The 18,347-nt window shown below is 43.4% G+C and overlaps 1 pseudogene; it reads right to left on the bottom strand.

Moving 5' to 3' along the window:
• Positions 1-1,945: 1,945 nt before the first annotated feature.
• On the bottom strand, positions 1,946-2,177 carry LOC121281354 (annotated as a pseudogene).
• Between the last annotated feature and the right edge of the window lie 16,170 nt (positions 2,178-18,347).

The following is an 18,347-nucleotide window of genomic DNA, read 5'->3' as shown; positions in this document are numbered from 1 at the left end:
CGATAGGTCTCATCTGATATTTGGACCCCTTGACTTAAGTGATGGGAAATGGAGAGGCAAATTTATTTCAGGTCAGATGATGAATGGGAACATTCTGATGTGAATGGGGACATTCTATCCTCATTTCACCAACTCAGATGGAACATTATCAATCCAGAAAACACATTCCCTTGAATTTCTTAGATTGCATTGCTGAATTCCATGTCATGAAAAAATAATAATTTTTATAATATTAATATGATTTATTGTAAAGGTAGGTTAATAGTGGGGTTTGGATTACTTTCTCTGTGTGAGGTTGTGTGTGTGTGGGGGGGGGGGAGGGGGTTGGTTAATTAAATTGCACACAGCTAGTCTGGAGCTTTTGAGTTATCAGAAGGGAAGCTAGGTTTGAAATGCTAAATAAGTAAACATGGCTGAAGTTTTAGAATGTGAGGTGGAGGGAACATTTGCATTTTTAGATAAACCAGAGTCGTGAATTTCATAGAGATGGTAAAGTGTTACACTGAACCAACAGAGGCTAAGCCAAACTGTGTGTTTATTTTCTACAAAGATTACTGATAATATGAGTACTATGGACTATTTATATCACAGAAAAAGTAAAGACGTATTGGAACAATGGTATTTATATTAAAAACCTGTACAAAGGAGACAAGGTTATATGTAAGGAGAAAGCATTCTAAGATCTAACAAGTGTGAAAAGCCTCTGGCTTCTATGCATCAAGCTACTGTCTACAGGAACCGAAGCTATGAAAACTCACTGTGAATATCACTGTCCGGGGTATTGTGTGCTTTGCTTGGGTCTGTTGAAATCTATTTTGTTTTACTGCTGCCTTAACAGAGGTGTGACTGGGAGTGAGATTAATTAGGAGATTTACAAGTTATTATAGTAGTAATTTGTAGACCTCTAAATGTGCTTAAAAAAACTTTTTTTTCTATTAATAAATGTTTAATTTAGTTTTGTAAAAAAACCTCTAGGTCTTGGCGCTCTCATTACTACTGAATTCTAGGCATGCATCTCAAAATAAAGTACATATTGCAAAACAGTTGTGGCAGCTGTTTCAAGCTTCCCTCTCGGACTTGAGCAGATCAGCATTTACCATCAGCTGTGCCCATAACATCCATTGGAAAAGAGGTTGAGCTCCAGGGAAGTGTTACCGGGAGAAATCCTAGATAAGGAGCGATGGGATGTCCCTGCAAATATATATCCCTTCTTAGGCAGGGAACAACGGCTTGAATGGTAGTAAAAATGTTGTTGAACCTGTTCAAGATGTTTCATGTGGAAGAAACACTGAACATTGGATGAGAGAAGGACAAGAACATAGAAAAATGATGTGGATTAGGTTTTAAAGGTGAAGGAACAAGGCAACAAGGTTTAGGATAAGGGGCTGCAGAGTGCAGCCAACATCACTGAAAGTGTGAAACTTGTAAGTTACAAGGTGATTCATTCACTTGTGTTCTGACCTCTTGTGTATCTCCAACTCCTTTCGTCCCACCGGTTGTGATCGTGCCTTCAGTCGCCTAAGCCCCAAGTTCTGGAAATTCCTCCATAAAGAGCTCTGCCTCTCCACCTCTTCCACCTTCTTTCAGATCCTGCTTAAAACCCGATTATTTGACCAGTTTTGCCACCTGCCACCCACCGCCCCCCCCCCCCCCCAATACCTCCTCCTTTGGTTCTATTTATTTCTGATTACGCTGTTGTGAAGCACTGTGGGACTTTTTAATACAGTTTATTTTTTTTCATACAAAAACATATTGAATGTCCTCTAGGTCCCACAAGTACAAATAATAAAGTATTCACAAAAACAGCAGGTTGCACCTCAAACGATTCAACCGATTGCCATATTCTACCAGAAAAACCAAGGACAGAAAAATTCTAGGGCTCAAACTGATGCGTGGTGTCTCCGCAACGTTCTTTTCCATGTTTTCAGGAATACAGCAGCCTTCACTATACTCGCTCTAAGGCTTCCAGCATGATAACGCTGGTCCCTGTGATAACCTCCGTGCCAATGTTACTTTGCTGGCCCCCAGGTGACATCTCGACAGATTCATCCAGGACAAGATTCGTGAAGGAGTCAATCCCGCACAGAATCCTTGCACATGTCTCCCGCCATTCAGTTTCAGAGTGACAGTTTCTTGTCCATGAACTTCTTGAACTCGGGCAGATGGGCTTTCCTCATGCTTGTCGGCGGAGTTGTTTTTTACTTCCCTCTGGAGCTTTCTGTCTCCCCCGCTCTCTCAGCTCCTGCCGCTGCCTGGGTCGCTCTCCAGCTGTTGTATCACACAATGTTACTGCTGAATTAAAACTGTTTGCCACTGCTGTGGAAGTTGGGTTGAATCACGTCCAAGGAGACATGTGGGGCAGTTATTGGCAGACTGACAAACACTGCTTCAAAATTCAACCTTTATAGGGGGAGTTAACCTAAACCTCATAAAAGTTGAGCATCTGTCTGCCCAGAAACAAGGCAACCAACAACCCCCACTGATGGGAGATGAAGGAGAATGATCGGCCTCAATCAAACTTGGAACTTGATGAATCACAAAGAATAACCTGACCCAATGTGAATTAAACTGATATCATAGCAACCATGGCTACGTGTTATGCAATTTGAAATGGAAGGTGACCTGTCGGTTGGACAAAGATATGAAGGTGCCACCTTGCAACTTGCTCAATGACCTCAGAAGGGATCAGCCTCAGCGCTGAACCCTCTTAAAAGGCTTCAGGCTAAAAGTTAGGCCCCATCCTGAAAAGACTAACACTTGTATTGTACCTTTCACGAGCTTAAGATGCCCCTAAGTTCTTTACAGCTAATTAAGGAATGTTACAATGTAAGAAACACGGCAGCCAATAGGAGCACAGCGAGCGCCCACAACAGTAGTGTGATAATAACCAGGTAATCTGTTGTGGTTATGTTGGTGGAGGGGTACGCGATCGCCCAGGAAACGGGAAGAATTCTTCATCAAAATAGGGTCGTGGGGTCTTTTATGGGCGGACGTTTACGCTCGGCGGGTGGGCGTGTGCTCTAGTGTGAAATGATGCGCGTTGACATCGGCTGAGTGTGCCAACGCCAAGGCCCAGTCGCTCGATAGTTCGGTCGGCGGGTGCAAGCTGAAGCTGGTCGCGCCCGCTGACAATTCAAAGGCCTATTAAGGCCATTAAGGAATCGATTAACATAAATTATTCGCTGCCCGTCCAACCCTAATAGTTTGTGGGCAAGCTAAAGGGCAGCCTTGACATTTTTTTGGGAAGTTCATCCACAAAGAGGGATGAGGTTTCCAAAAGCAAATAAACATAAAATTGAAACTCGAATTTTTCATTAATAACATGTCCTTGCTCATGTGACAGAGTCTGACACATGAGGGGACATGTTTTTCTACATTTTTATTTTCTTCATTTTAAAAAAATATCTCTTCATCTGCCTGAAGCAGCTCCGAGCCTCAGGGAGATTATGCATTCCTCACTCGCGTGCATGCTTCATCCTCCCCACTCCCGGCTCAGCGCTGCCGCTCGTGTTTCACGCTGGGTGGGCCTTAATGGACCCGCCAGCCTGAAATTGCGGTGCGGTGCCTATCGCTGGTAATGGGTGGTGGCAACTCGACCGCCCCTTGCCCACCCCCCCACCGAGCCCACCCACCCGCCAAGGGCAAAGTTCTGCCCTATGTTTATTTGAGAGGGCAGGCTTGGCTGAACATCTCATCCGATTGATGGCACCTCTAACAGCAAGGAGCACCCTCTCTGCGCCAGCCCAGACTCTGTGCTCGATTTGTACGGGGTAGGATTTCTGACCATCTGATTCCGACGTGAGAGTGTTACCCACTGAGCGACACCTGATGGACTGTACGCTGGGAGGAGTTGATAGACGGTGATTGGAGCCGCAGCAATGTGTATCTTTAGCGTGCTCTGAAATTCTCTGCTCGAGCAGCCTGTCAAATTACTGTAAGGGTAGATTTGAGTTAGATTAGTTCCACTGGATTTAATTAAAGAGAAAAAAATAATTATATTGATAACAAATTATGGCGATCTATATTTCCATAGGGATTGTCACTTCTGTGTTTATAAGATGGCTGTAAGTGTTGAAACAGAACTATATATTTCTTCATTATTAAAATTCAATAATGTTTTTAATTCAAAAGAAAATCCCTGCTGGCCATGAAATTACCAGTCATACATGAAGAATAATCCATCGCTTTGTGAATATTATGCAATAAGAGGAGCAGCATTTCCACTTATCAGCCTACAGGTACCGAATGAAAAAATTCTGTGAAATATCATTGTCTGAAGAAAAAGTGTGCGGGTCAATTTTATGTCTTAGCAGCTTAGTAGCTTCGAGCTTCATGCATTAAGGCATTAAACCAAGGAGGTCAAAGGCCTGATTCACCCACCATCCGTTTGGATAGAAACACACAGCGCCGAATGAGCGTATTCGGCCCTTTGAAAGAAGTTTTGATTCATCCATTCCTTTCTTCTCTTTTCTGCGTCTCCTTGCAAACGTTTCTCTCTCAAGATATATCCAATTCCACCCTTTCCGTCAGTACATTCTGGATCACAACAACTTGCGGTGCATATGAGTAATCAGACCCAAGCTCAAAAGCTTAATATTACCAATCTAATTCTTCACAATCTGTCTCATTTTCTCTCTTGTTCTTTGCTGTCCCGCACGAGAGCTCTGGGGTTATTATTGCAGCCTTTCAACAAATGACAAATGTAAATAAAATGCAAAAAAAAAAAACCCTCCTCTAACATGGTGGAAATTCAACATGAAATAGTAAGTGTCGGAAACATGCAACAGCTCAGGCAAGTCTTTTCGTGGACAATTAAAAAGCACGGGTTAACATGGGTCCAGATCTTTGATTGACTAAAACATTAAGCTGTTATTTTCACTTTACAGGTACTAATCAAATATATACAGGCAACCCTTTTCTGTTTTTGCACCAAACATAACTGCCTTGAGGTTTTACTAAGACGGTTTCAATTAAAAAAAAATACATTTCTTGCAGGTCATATATTATTTTAAAGTCACAATTTGACACAGGAAGTGACATTACCCACAATCTACAATCAGGTTTGCCTCTGGGCGCATTTTGAAGTCTGCAACTTGTCACCTTGTTATAATGATATAAGCCACAATCACTCATGCCTAAACATGTTGTGAGCTCATTTATTGAGACAAGGCTTATAGGAACATTTTTTTTTACAAAGGTAGAAAGCTTGAAGACTTAGCAGCAGAACTTTATGTGTGTGCTCTGTTCAAAGGCAAAAGTGAAACTAGGACTGGATCACATGACACACTTCCCTTCTAGTGCTGTCATGCTGATATTCCTTAAAAGCAAATTACAACATCCCCATTTCTTTTTAAATGCACTCCCCTCCCCCCCATTTCAAAGAAGGATAACTATTTAAATACATTTTCATGTTTATTTACCATTTCATGACTGTAAGAACTGAGAAACTCATGAGTCACTAAACATAGAGGTGATCTCCTGGTATGGCCAAATCTTGTAATGGTAACTTTGTGGAGGTTTCTTTAATTGCTCAAAGTGATCGATATGGTTGTCGTTCTTGGATGTTGTTCCTGGTTGAATTTGGGACCTTGTACGAGATGCAATGGGAGCTGGAATGGATCTGATTTGTCCTCGGTTACACCTCACAATTGTGCCTTTATGTGTAATGACTTCATGGGATCTTGGTTCCAAACAAATCTTTGCCACCTTAGTTGGTTGCCACGTACCTTTTGTGGGATCCTGGATGCGAACTTGTTGCCCCAACTGTAAACTTGGCAATTCTATGCCTGCATATTTATCATGCGTATTGGTCATCATCTCTTGCAGTTTTAAAAGCTGCTGTCTCATTTCTGAGAGAGTAGACTGGGTAAGAGTAGTTAAATTTTGTAGACTCTGGTCTGCCAAAGGTGAGCTCTGCCAGTGATGGAACAGTTGCACTTAAAGGTGTTGCTCTCAGATGTAACATTGCAATGTGTAGATCTTTATTGGTCTGTCTCCATTTGAGAATTAGGGACTCAATATATGAATCATTCATTCAGCTAGGTCGTTCGATCTAAGGTAGTGAGGAAAATAAATAGTGTGATCAATATTCTACTTCTCACGTATATCCTGAAATGGCCTACCAATAGATTGTGGACTGTTATCCATAATGATCTCTCTAGGCACACCAAATAAACTGAAAGTAGCACTTAGAACGTGCATAACAGTTCTGCCTGAGAGATTGTGCAATTGTTATTTAATGGGATATTTGATAAAGTAGTCAATAATGGTGATGAAGTCAATTCATGGACATGAAAGATGGACCAAGAATGGGTAGGAACCTTATGCGGAATGATTGATTCTTTGTGCTAACTTGGCATGTGCTTTTGACATGCCTCACATCTCTTGATGACTTCAATATCATTATTCATACCTAGCCAACAGATTTTCACTCTTGCAAGCATTTTCATCCAATCTATGCTCATGTGTAAGGATGAAGTTGCTGAAGGATATCAGGTTGCAAAGATTCAGAAATGATGACCTGCCTGCCTTTAAAAATGACTCCCTGTGAGATGCCTACTTCGCCCCAATAAGGCCAAAATGGCCTCAAGCGTTCATGGACATGCTGAAATGAAGCAGTCCATCCTTCAATGGTAGTTTTCCACAATTTCTGTAGTGTGGAAGCTTTCACCATTTCTTCTTGGAGGTGCTGACATTTGTGTTGTGCAAAATCTACCAGATCAATTGATGGGCTTGCATTCTCCTGGAAGCGTAATGTTGCAGTTCACATAAACCTGCCAATTTTGTCAAAGCATTCTGGATATTTCAAAGATAGATTGTGAGCTGAGGTGATGGAATAGTTTCTGAGGTTGAATGCCTGTGATGCCCAACTAATTCCATGGACTGTCACTAGTGTGAGGTCACAGCATGCCTGTAGACCTGCGATCACTGGGGCTCTAGTCACCGTGATGTGGAACATCTGTGACGCCCAGGAGGATTGATTGTACTTGCACTCCAGTACAATGGATCCTGCGTATGGAATTTGTAAACCATTGTATGCCGAGATTTTCACAGCAGTAGGTTTCACCATGACCTTTCGTGTCTTTGGACATATGTTAATTTTAGAATCTGCAGGGGCAGCATGTTGGCACTTGGCCCTGTGTCAATCTTGGCCAACAATGTGTAGTTACCAACTTTCTTAGGGCAGATAATTTGGATCTTGGCAAAACACTTTGGTGTGACGGTGTCTATATTTTCCACGAGATTGACAGTGTGAAGCATGTTCACCGCTCTTTGTCTTGCTATGCGCTTCATCATCATTTTCTGCTTTGTCAATCCCCTCATTTATATGTTCCTGATGGGAGACCAGATGGTCATTCTTATTGCTTGAAGGTATCTGTTGTCTACAGTCTGTTTGGATCAGCGCATGGCCCTTTGTAGCTGCGTCAACCTTTGCTCTCGTGAACTGCCTCTCCCATTGACTCTTTCTGCCACATGCTTTGTAGAATTGCTGGAAAGCTGGACATTTCCTTCATGCATTCAGAAGGCCACACCTTCCACGTGTCTTCCTGGTTCGGGTGTTCTAGTGAACACGTCAATTGGGGTTGTACTGAGGAGCTGTAAGTTTCGTCAACCTGCGAGTATTGCTTCATACTTATATCTGTCCATGAGTAGCCCTTCAATGTTATAAACTTTGGGCTTGACTAGCAGATATTTCTGGAATTCCTCCACGGGGGTTGAACGCGATCACCAACTCAACAATTCTATCTGCTATCTCTGAGTTTGAAAACTCACAGTCCGTACCCTTTTCTCTGCATCTGTTGATGAAGTGGTCTATGGATTCTATGGACTGTTATTGAAATGACATGAACTCTCATTGATTAATACAGCAGTTTAACTTGATTCTGAAATGGTCTTCCAATTTAATCCACATCTTTTGGGGATACTTTAGCTCCTCTTCGGTTAATCCTGACGTGTTCAGCCTGTTAGCCCTTCATTCATAATTGCTAGGTGGGTTTTTATGGCTTGCTTGTATGGTACAGACACACTTGAATCAAGAAACCATAGCCCTCTATGCTGTTTAAACATTTTTTGGTTAGTAGGTCAGCTCCATTCCAGTTCAAACTAGGAAATTTTGTGGACATTCTGACAATATCCCTTTGACCTTCCTATTTGTTTTGCTCAAGTTATTGTTCAACAACCCCTGAAGTCACCCATTAAAATCATAACCTTGTCTGGCCCAATTTTTATGAAGGCTTTGCTTGAACTCTCTTCTCCTACACTACCTGGGATGAGAGACGCTGTAGCCACTTTTGCGTACTTTTCCAAAGCTCTGCCTGTTACAAATGCAACATTATCCAATGCGATTTTTATGAAGGGTTTTTTTGTTTTTGCTTGTCTGACTCCCTGTCTCGCTCGCTATCAATTCAGTTCACACTCTGTTCACTCACATGTCCTGACTGAGATAACCCAATGCTGGTCCTCTTGATGCACTCTCTCACTCACTGAATTGAGAGGCTATGAGCAGCAATCTCACCACGCGGGGTCCATCTTCTCACCACCTCTTTATTTGAGAACTATCTCAGCACTGTGTATTCAAAGCTTTTCTAAGGCTGCGATTTCAAGACTCTTCAATGTCGTGACTCCATTGCAGTCTGACGAAAACATCAAGGGTCACCTCATGCCATGTAGCATGATCTAAGGCTGTTCACCATGTCATACCTGTAATTAATCTTCCTGCCATGCTGTTGGACCACAGCTGAGCACCATTTTTTTTATTCATTCATGGGATGTGGGCTTCACTGGCTGGGCCAGCCTTTATTGCCAATCCCTAGTTGCCCTTGAGAAGGTGGTGGTGAGCTGCCTTCCTGAACCGCTGTAGTCCCTGTGGTGTAGGTACACCCACAGTGCTGTTAGGGAGTGAGTTCCAGCATTTTGACCCAGCAACATTGAAGGAACGGCAATATATTTCCAAGTCAGTATGGTGAGTGACTTGGAGGGGAACTTCCAGGTGGTGGTGTTCCCATCTCTCTGCTGCCCTTGTCCTTCTAGATGGTAGTGGTCATGGGTTTGGAAGGTGCTGTCGCAGGAGCCTTGGTGAATTCTTGCAGTGCATCTTTAGATGGTATACACTGTGCGTTGGTGGTGGAGGCAGTGAATGTTTGTGGGTGTCGTGCAAATCAAGTGGGCTGCTTTGTCCCAGATAGTGTCAAGCTTCTTGAGTGTTGTGGGAACTGCACCCATCCAGGCAAGTGGGGAGTATTCCATCATACTCCTGATGTCACGTTATGAGAATGATATAAGCACCAGTTGCTCATATAGGATTCTACAAACATGTTGCAGGTAATTTATTTAGACTAGGCACATGGGAACATTTATACATAAGTAAAAACTTTGAAGACATCAGCATCAGAGCTGTGTGTTTGCGTGCTCTGCTTAAAAGTAAAAGTGCAACTAAGACTGGATCACATGACACACTTCCTTTCTAGTGATGTCATGCTGATATCCCTTAAAGGTTTATTGCAACACACCTAATGAAAGGAGAAAAAAAAACATTCAACACGACAAGCATAATTTTAATCAAAGGGATAAGAGAAAGTGCTATAAATGGAATTATGATAACTAGATAAAGAGCCAATGAGATATTATACAGCAAGAATGAAAGGCAAGCAATAACCACTGATCTTTGATTTTCTCCTGAACTTAAAATAAAGGAAGGAGCGAAATAATTGGACTCAAATTAAATCTTTGTTTCTACAGTTAGCAACATTTTTTTTTTTACCAACAAATGGGGAAGTCATTAAGTTTTGCAATAGAATTTGATGAAACCAAAACATTTTTAAAAATCTAACTGTAATTGAGCGGATTAGTTTTAATTCAGCATCTACTGGGGAATGTAATTTTTTCTCCGAGACTCTTTGTTGGCCTTGATAATCTGTGGTGGATGTCTAATTGTACGCAGTAGGGTGCTCCTCCCTGGAAAACCTGATATCACTGGAATTTGTGGAGTGGGAAGTATGTTCTCTTTTTTCAGCTATGGGTGGGAGGCATTTGTACCACAAAAAAACCACATTTCAAATAAAAAGAGAAAAGACCACCTAACTTCCAGCTCTGTAATATCACCCATTTCACCTTTAGCTCAGACCACATGCTGCTGACTCTCTCATCTGTGCCTTTGTTACCTCCCAACTTGACAATCACAATGCTCTCCTGGCTGGCTTCAGAGTCATTATCCTTTGTAAACTTGAAAGCATCCAAATCTCTGTTGCCTGTATCCATACTCACGTTAAGTCCAGAGATAAAAACAAAAAACTGCGGATGCTGGAAATCCAAAACAAAAACAGAATTACCTGGAAAAACTCAGCAGGTCTGGCAGCATCGACGGAGAAGAAAAGAGTTGACATTTCGAGTCCTCATGACCCTTCGACAGAACTAAGAAATAGGAAAGGGGTGAAATATAAGCTGGTTTAAGGTGTGTGTGTGTGGGTTGGGTGGGGGGAGAGAAGTGGAGTGGGGGGTGTGGTTGTAGGGACAAGCAAGCAGTGATAGAAGCAGATCACCAAAAGATGTCACAGACAACAGAACAAAAGAACACACAGGTGTTGAAGTTGGTGATATATATCTAAACGAATGTGTTAATTAAGAATGGATGGTAAGACACTCAAGATATAGCTCTAGTGGGGGTGGGGGGAGCATAAAAGATTTAAAAATATTTAAAAATAATGGAAATAGGTGGGAAAAAGAAAAGTCTATATAATTTATTGGAAAAAAACAAAATGAAGGGGGAAGAAACAGAAAGGGGGTGGGGATGGAGGAGGGAGTTCAAGATCTAAAGTTGTTGAATTCAATATTCAGTCTGGAAGGCTGTAAAGTGTCTAGTCGGAAGATGAGGTGTTGTTCCTCCAGTTTGCGTTGGGCTTCACTGGAACAATGCAGCAAGCCAAGGACAGACATGTGGGCAAGAGAGCAGGGTGGAGTGTTAAAATGGCAAGTGACAGGGAGGTTTGGGTCATTCTTGCGGACAGACCGCAGGTGTTCTGCAAAGCGGTCGCCCAATTTACGTTTGGTCTCTCCAATGTAGAGGAGACCACATTGGGAGCAACGAATGAAGTAGACTAAGTTGGGGGAAATGCAAGTGAAATGTTGCTTCACTTGAAAGGAATGTTTGGGCCCTTGGACGTTGAGGAGAGAGGACGTGAAGGGGCAGGTGTTACATCTTTTGCGTGGGCATGGGGTGGTGCCATAGGTGGGGGTTGAGGAATAGGGGATGATGGAGGAGTGGACCAGGGTGTCCCGGAGGGAACGATCCCTACGGAATGCCGATAGGGGTGGTGAAGGGCAGATGTGTTTGGTGGTGGCATCATGCTGGAGTTGGCGGAAATGACGGAGGATGATCCTTTGAATGCGGAGGCTGGTGGGGTGATAAGTGAGGACAAGGGGGTCCCTATTATGTTTCTGGGAGGGAGGAGAAGGCGTGAGGGCGGATGCGCTGGAGATGGGCTGGACACGGTTGAGGGCCCTGTCAACAACCGTGGGTGGCAAACCACAGTTAAGGAAGAAGGAGGACATGTCAGAGGAACTGCTTTTGAAGGTAGCATCTTTGGAACAGATGCGACGGAGGCAAAGGAACTGAGAGAATGGGATGGAGTCCTTACAGGAAGCGGGGTGTGAGGAGCTGTAGTCACGGTAGCTGTGGGAGTCGGTGGGTTTGTAATGGATATTGGTGGACAGTCTATCACCAGAGATTGAGACAGCGAGGTCAAGGAAGGGAAGGGAATTGTCAGAGATGGACCATGTGAAAATGATGGAGGGGTGGAGATTGGAAGCAAAATTAATAAATTTTTCCAAGTCCCAACGAGAGCATGAAGCAGCACCGAAGTAATCATCGATGTACCGGAGAAAGAGTTGTGGAAGGGGGCCGGAGTAGGACTGCAACAAGGAATGTTCCACATACCCCATAAAGAGACAGGGATAGCTGGGGCCCATGCGGGTACCCATAGCCACACCTTTTATTTAGAGGAAGTGAGAGGAGTTGAAGGAGAAATTGTTCAGTGGGAGAACAAATTCAGCCAGACGGAGGAGAGTAGTGGTGGATGGGGATTGTTCGGGCCTCTATTCAAGGAAGAAGCTAAGGGCCCTCAGACCATCCTGGTGGGGGATGGAGGTGTAGAGGGATTGGACATCCATGGTGAAGAGGAAGCGATTGGGGCCAAGGAACTGGAAATTGTTGATATGATGTAGGGTGTCAGAGTAATCATGGATGTAGGTGGGAAGCGACTGGAGAAGGGAAGAGAGAATGGAGTCAAGATAACGAGAAATGAGTTCCATGGGGCAGGAACAGGCTGACACGATCGCTCTGCAGGGACAGTCCGGTTTGTGGATTTTGGGTAGGAGGTAGAAGCGGGCCGTCCGAGGTTGGGCAACAACAGATTGGAAGGTTTGGGAGGAAGATCTCCAGAGGAGATGAGGTCAGTGACAGTCCTGGAAACAATGGCTTGATGTTCAGTGGTGGGGTCATGGTCCAAGGAGAGGTAGGAGGAAGTGTCTGCGAGTTGACGCTCAGCCTCCGCGAGGTAGAGGTCAGTGCGCCAGACAACAACAGCACCACCCTTGTCAGCGGGTTTGATGACGATGTCAGGGTTGGACCTGAGAGAATGGAGTTTAATAAGTTCAGAGAGAAAGAGATTAGAATGGGTGAGAGGAGTAGAGAAATTGAGACGACTAATGTCACACCGACCGTTCTCAATGAAAAGATCAAGAGAAGGTAAGAATCCAGAGGGAGGGGTCCAGGTGGAGGGAAAATATTGGAGGTGGGTGAAAGGATCCGTTGAACGGGGAGAGGACTCCTGCCCAAAGAAGTGAGCCCGGAGACGAAGACGGCGGAAGAAGAGTTCAGTATCATGCCGAGCCCGAAATTCATTAAGGTGAGGGCGTAAGGGTATGAAACTAAGTCCTTTGCTGAGCACTGAACGTTCAGCATCGTAGAGGGGAAGGTCAGGGGGTATAGTGAATACACGGCTGGGGCTGGGATTGGAAGATGGGGTGGGGACGGAGGGACAGGCAGGGGTGGAGGGTCCTAGATGGGTGTTGGTGTCGATGAGTTGTTGGAGCTTGCGTTCCTTAGCACTTGAGAGAAAGAGAAAAAGTTTCTTTTGAGGCGTCGGATGAGCCGAAGGATAAAATGAAACTGGGGGCACGCGCAGCTTTGAAAAAGGGTACGGCGGTGCTGCTGGAGGGAGAGGTCGAGTGTTTTCATATGGCGGCGCATGGCACTGAGTGTGGATCTCAGAATGTGACGGGAACAGCAGTCCGAGAAACGTTTTGTGTCCCGGAGATACCTGTAATCCTGGGTGGCTTCGAAACATGAGGGGTGGAATTTCAGTTGAAATCCACGTGGGGTAAGTCGGAGATGGAGACAGTCACTGAGAAAGGAGATATGGCTGTGAAATCGGGTTTTAGTAAACACCTTGTCAAGCACCAGGAGAGAAATGGAAAGCAATGAAGGTGAACAAGGCAAAAGAGATGTACGGAAATCTTGTCGCAGAGACGAACAGAACTTCTTCAAGGAGGTAGGCATTTCTTGAAGAGCAGTGGCAGTCAATTAAACACAGAGATAAAAACAAAAAACTGCGGATGCTGGAAATCCATAACAAAAACAGAATTACCTGGAAAACTCAGCAGGTCTGGCAGCATCGGCGGAGAAGAAAAGAGTTGACGTTTCGAGTCCTCATGACCCTTCGACAGAACTAGGTGAATCCAAGGAAGGGGTGAAATATAAGCTGGTTTAAGGTGTGTGTGTGTGGGTGGGTGGGTCTATTTCCATTATTTTTAAATATTTTTAAATCTTTTATGCTCCCCCTACCCCCACTAGAGCTATACCTTGAGTGCCCTACCATCTATTCTTAATTAGCACATTCGTTTAGATATATATCACCAACGTCAACACCTATGTGTTCTTTTGTTCTGTTGTCTGTGACATCTTTTGATGATCTGCTTCTATCACTGCTTTTGCCTACAACCACACCACCCCCTCCACTTCTCTCCCCCCACCCAACCCACCCCCCCACACACACACACACCTTAAACCAGCTTATACTTCACCCTTTTCCTATTTCTACTTAGTTCTGTCGAAGGGTCATGAGGACTCGAAATGTCAACTCTTTTCTTCTCCGTCGATGCTGCCAGACCTGCTGAGTTTTTCCAGGTAATTCTGTTTTTGTTTCACGTTAAGTCCAGTTGACCCATTAAATCTGTGATCACTGACCTATTGGTTCCTGGCCAGGAACATCTTGAACTTAAACATCTCATCCTTGCATTCAAATCCTTCCTCAGTCTCGTGTTATATTTAATGTCCACATGCGCCTATCACGGGGAGTAGTTGCGGTTAATAGCATAGATGCAGTTGAGGGGAAGTTACATAAATACACATGGGAGGTAATGTTAATAGACTTAGATAAAATAGGATAAAATTGGGAGGAGGCTTTCATGGAGCATTAACACCAACAGGGACCAGTTGGACTAAATGGCCTGTTTCTTTTGTATAAATTCTATACAATTCTATGTAACCCAATCCACAGAAGATCCATAACAAAAACAGAACGTGCCAGAAAAACTCAGCAGATCAGGCAGCATCTGTGGAGAGAGAAACAGAGTTAACCTTTCGAGTCCAATGTGTATCTTCTTCAGATCCCACAATAGAACAAGTTCTTTTCAGTCAAATGTGAAGTTAGGAAGCGAGATCCATTTCAGGAAATGTTCCTTCTACACGGGAAACTCTCACAGCTGGGTAAAAGTGAGTGTAAATCAGTCCTCACATTTTTTTTTTAAAGGGTGGGCCCATATTGCAGAAAAAGTAGAAAATATCATTGCACAACTTCAACATCTCTATATGTAAAAGCATAGCGGAATGCAAACATCATTCTGTATCCAAATCTATCTGTAGTGTGTGGTTTGAGCCTATTCTGAAGCAACCAATGCTGCTGGAGAGCAAACGTTTTGATATTCATCTTCCTGTGCTGAGTATCAATGTTGTAAAGAGACTCGCTGAGCGCAGTTCTCAACTTCCCTCATGAACCACAGCATCATCTTCAAAAAACTGTCAATGAGCACTCCCAGAGACAGACCATGCTAGTGCTCCTGACTGTCAACAAGTTTTAGCGTCAAGGAAGAGACTTTTTTTTCTCTCTTTCTCCCTTTTCTTTCATATTTGTTCATGGGACGTGGGCTTCGCTGGCTGGGACAGCATTTATTGCCCAGCCCTAATTGCCCTTGAGAAGGTGGTGGTGAGCTGCCTTCTGAAGTCCATGTGGTGTAGGTACACCCACAGTGCTGGTAGGAAGGGAGTTCCAGGGTTTTGACCCACGAAGGTGAAGGGACGGCGATATATTTCCAAGTCAGGATGGTGAGTGGCTTGGAGGGGAACTTCCAGGTGGTGGTGTTCCCATGTGTCTGCTGCCCTTGTCCTTCTAGATGGTAGTGGTTGGGATGTCAATCAAGTGGGTTGCTTTGTCCTGGATGGTGTCAAGCTTCTTAAATGTTGTGAGAGCTGCACTCATCCGGATAAGTGGAGGATATTCCATCACACTTATAGAAACATATAAATCAGGAGCAGCAGTAGGACTTTCCACCCTTCAAGCCTGCCCTGCCATTTAGTAAGATTGTGGCTGATCTGATTGTGGCCTCAACTCCACATTCCTATCTCCACCATAACCTTTGACGCCCTTGTTAGTCAAGAATCTATCTACCTCTGTCTTAAAAATATTCATTGACCTGCCTCCACCACTCTCTGGGGAAGAGAATTCCAAAGGTTTGCAACCCTCTGAGGGAAAACATTCTTCTCACCTCCGTCTTAAATAGGAAACCCCTTATTTTTAAATCGTACTCCCTAGTCCTCGTCTCTCCCACAACAGCAACATCCTTTCAGCATCTGGCCTGTCAAATCCCCTCAGGATCTTATATGTTTCAGTAGGATCACCTCCCAATCTTCTAAACTCCAACCTTTCCTTGTAAGATAGTAACCACCCAACCCTGCCCATCTTCCCTCACCCCCCCCCATTCCAGATATCAGCTGAGTGAACCTTCTCTGGACTGCTTCTAACGCATTTATATCCATTCTTAAAGAAGGAGACCCAAACTGTGCACAGTACTTTAGATGTGATCTCCCCAATTGTCATGAAACTATTAATGTATATAATATTTTGGAAAACATTTTTCTTTTAAAATAGAGGTTCAGTCTAGTCTGTGGGTGTGTCTTAATTGGATTAAAGCCAGCTGGTCTGGGTGCTTTGGTATGTAATCATTTTGAGATGTAAGAGAGATAGCGTGCATTTGTGTTTTTTGAATAGAGCATTTAAGATGTGGGGTGAAAATGGACACCTATCTAACAGCTACCAAGCAATATGTTTATATTACTAATAAAATTGGTACTACGAAAGGGGTTTTATTGTTATAGAGGCTAAGTTCAGAGGTGCTTGATACAATGAGAATTAACATTCAATGTGCAGTGCTAGGTATAACAGGGCAAGTGTTTTGGGTGTGCAGAGCAGAGGCAATAAGATCAAAGCCTGTAAGCATATCACTGTGTCTGCAAGGAACCAAAGTGAAAAGAACCTCAGTTTGAATTTGTCAGGTGAAAATGCTTTGCCTGTCATTTGGTTAACTCTATAGGTTGCTGCTGCTTTAATGGAGATTAGTTTGAGAATTTGTTAAAAGCTATGATAGCAGTAATTTGTAGCCATATGTATACATACCTTAATCTGTGTAAAGTAATAAAATATTTCATTTAGTTTAATGTAAAACCTTGTGAACTGGTGGTCTGGTTCCTGAATTTAGAGTCACATCTCAAGCATAGCACTTAAAATTATAGGTTATAACAGTTGTTTAAAGTTTCCCTCTGGGATTTTTAAATAACTCAGCTTTACCAACTACATGGGTCATAACACCAATGCCCTGCACAAATGTAGCAAAACATCCCTCCTTTTATATTTCATTCTCTTCGCAATAAACAACAACAGTCCATTTGCCTTCCTAATCACTTGCTGCACCTGCGTACTAACCTTTCCTGCTCTTGTACCAGGCCACCCAGATCCCTCCATACCTCAGAGTTTTGCAATCTCTCCCCATTTAAATAATCTGCTGCTTTTCTATTCTTCCTGCCAAAGTGGGCCAGTTCACATTTTCTCACATTGTACTCCATCAGCCAAAGTTTTTACCCATTCACTTAACATATCTGTTCCCTTTGCAGACTCCTTATGTCCTCTTCACAACTTACCTCCCTATCTGTTTGTCATCAGCAAATTTAGCAACCATACATGCAGTCCCTTCATCTAAGTCATTGATCTAAATTGTAAATAGTTGAGGTCCCAGCACTGACCTGTGTGGCACTCCACTCGCCACACTTTGCCAACCCAAAAAAGACCCAATTTACACCTACTCCCTGTTTCCTGTGAGCTAACCAATCCTCAATCTATGCCAGCATGTTATCCCTACACCCTGAGCTCTTATTTTGTGTAGTAACCTTTGATGTGCAACTTTGTCAAATGCCTTCTGGAAACCTGAGTACAGCACGTTCACAGGTACCCCTTTTCTTGTTACTTTCTCGAAGAACTCCAATAAATTAGTCAAACAAGACTTCCCTTTCACAAAGCCATGTTGACTCTGCATTGTGACAATCAGCTATGGCTTTGCGGTCATCATTAGGCCAGCTTTGAATTCCTGATTTACTAATTGAATTTAAATTCCACCAGCTGGCATGGTGAGAATTGATCATGTGTTCCCAGAGAATTAGCCCAGACCTTGGGATTACGAGTCCAGTGACGTTATCACTATGCCACCACCTGTCACTCCACACAACCTGATAACTTCTTCCCAAAGGTCAGGGTGCTGAGTTTAGCTGAGGGCAGTAAAGCATCGTAGAGGCCATTACTGCAATCATACTTTAACAGGGGACCTACTCATCTGAATTGAGACTCCTGCAGATGTTGTACATGGAATTCTTTTCTCAGTGGGTTTTATTCCCCTGCTGATGCTCATGTACAGTTCTGAACGGGAGTTGTCTGGTAGGAGTTGTCAATTGTCAGAAGAGATGTGAAACTGAGACTGTATGCCCTCTTGACTGGAGGTAAAAGATTTGAAGAAGGAGGAGAGACCTCTCACATATCCTGGTCCAAGCATTCAATTACAGACAATTGTCACAAACAGCTCGTATCACTTAGAAATTATTGCTCAGAGAGAGGTCATTTCACTTGACTGTATTTAGTCACCACACAAGCCTCCTCCAATCCTTTGTCATCTAATTGCATCAGCAAATCTTTCTATTCCTTTCTCTCTCATGCGCTTGTAAAACTTTCTTTTGAATGTATCTTTGCAGT

This window comes from Carcharodon carcharias, chromosome 8 (genome assembly GCF_017639515.1).
Source record: "Carcharodon carcharias isolate sCarCar2 chromosome 8, sCarCar2.pri, whole genome shotgun sequence".
Taxonomy (NCBI): Eukaryota; Metazoa; Chordata; class Chondrichthyes; order Lamniformes; family Lamnidae; genus Carcharodon; species Carcharodon carcharias.
Note: the sequence above shows the minus strand (reverse complement) of the source record. Positions and strands in the feature narration are given on the sequence as shown.